The sequence below is a fragment of the Octopus bimaculoides genome, chromosome 9 (genome assembly GCF_001194135.2).
Source record: "Octopus bimaculoides isolate UCB-OBI-ISO-001 chromosome 9, ASM119413v2, whole genome shotgun sequence".
Classification (NCBI taxonomy): domain Eukaryota; kingdom Metazoa; phylum Mollusca; class Cephalopoda; order Octopoda; family Octopodidae; genus Octopus; species Octopus bimaculoides.
Window position 1 is genome coordinate 35,177,188 of NC_068989.1, and position 2,159 is coordinate 35,179,346.

Below are 2,159 nucleotides of genomic sequence, written 5' to 3' on the forward strand. Positions count from 1 at the left end.
TATATATATATATATTATATATATTATATATATAGTTCTATAAAATATAAGAGTTAATTTCTGGTAGTACAAAGAAAATTCAATTTGAATCTGAAAATTATTCTGTATTTTGAAAGGAAATTAATAAAGAAATGAAATAGGTTTAATATATAAAAACACATCTAATTTATCTGGCCTCTTTTGACATATTTGAACCCTCTCATCTCCTTGCATAATGCTGCCCCTCTCTGGGTTCATATTCTTGCATGCTGCATGGTGACCTCAAAACAGTTTCTCTTCTTCACCAGTCTTACAACCTTAACTAGGCATACATCTAAATATCCAATCAAACTTAATATATTATTTGCTATATACCTTCTTTCATTTTAATTTTTAATACTTTCACAGTTTACCTTCCTGTTTTTCATGAATAAAAACACATGGACAGGTTCTGTCAGTAATCCACATATCTACAAATTTATCATCATGTAATGTTCATGTTCCATGATGGCATGGATCCAGTGAGTTCAAAGACTGTATCATCCCCCCAATCTCTGCTTTGGTATGATTTCTATGGTTTGATGCTCTTCTTAACACTAGCCACATTACAGTGTGTACTAGGTACATTTCTCAAGGCACTAGCTAGCAATATGAAGATCCACTTCTTCTGATTGTGCCAACAGTAGGGAGAGGTGGTTTTATGATATGAGATTAGGGTTTAAAGTATAAAAGAGGTAGTTAGAGATTAGAACGACTTTCTTGCTGTGACACATAAAAAGTACCCACTACATTCTTGGAATGGTTGGCATTAGGAAGGGTATGCAGCTGTAGAAACCTTGCTGGCTTGCCAGTCCCCAGTCAAACCATCCAGCCCATGCCAGCATAGAAAACGGACGTTAAACAATGATGATGATTATGATGAGAAGCTACATGGTTATTCACATTGCAGAAGAAAGAGCATGAGTAGCCAAGGTGGAGGTTAAAAGAGATAAAATAGGTGATGAGATATTAGGATGGATCTAATAAGCATGAGGTGAGGTAGAAGTGAATGGAGACAGGAGAAGAAGGAGTACGGGTGGGTAAAGATTGCAAGAGTGTTGGGAGAATTGGAGATGGTTAGAGGTGGTGAGAGGGTGATTATAATGAACAAGTGTTGAGGAGTGATATGCTGGGAATGTAGGGAAGAGTAGATGACAGCTGTAGAAATTTTGAGTTGAGTTGAAAGGTGGTTGTAGTGAATGATACAAAAGGGGTGAGAGTGAACAGTTCAGTCCCACTGTATGGCACCTTGGACAGGTGTCTTCTGCTATAGTCTTGGGCCAACCAAAGCCTTGTGAGTGGATTTGATAGGCAAAAACTTAAAGAAACCTGTCGTATATATGTGTGTGTGTTTGTCTCCCCATCACCACTTGACAACTGGTGTTGGTGTATTTAGGTTCCCATAACTTAGTGGTTCAGCAAAAAAGACTGATAGACTAAGTACTAGGCTTGATAAATAAATCTTGGGGTTGATTTGTTTGACTAAAAGCCCTTCAAGGGGGTGCTCCAGCATGGCTGCAGTCAAATGACTGAAATAAGTAAAAGAATAAAAAAATAAAAATATCTAATATATAAAATAGAGATGTGTGCGTATTCACTTTTTAGGTGAAAATAACTTCACCAATTGCTTTCATACTTGTGATGCATGAATAATTAGACCTCGGAAAAATTATAGGCTGTTCATTTTTTTATTTTTAATGTGTGCGTATTCACTTTTCATGTGAAAACGGCTTCACCAATTGCTTTCATACTTGTGATGCATGAATAATTAAACCTCAGACAAATTATAGGCTGTTCATTTTTTTCTTTTATTCGAAATTATTAAAAATAAAAAATATTGCTCTTTATATTATATTCACATCTTCGAACTGGCTCCTATGCAGGTGGCACGTAAAATACACCATTTTGAGCGTGGCCGTTGCCAGTACCGCCTGACTGGCCTTCGTGCCGGTGGCACGTAAAAGCACCTACTACACTCTCAGAGTGGTTGGCGTTAGGAAGGGCATCCAGCTGTAGAAACTCTGCCAAATCAAATTGGAGCCTGGTGTAGCCATCTGGTTTCACCAGTCCTCAGTCAAATCATCCAACCCATGCTAGCATGGAAAGCGGACGTTAAACGACGATGATGATGATGTATATAT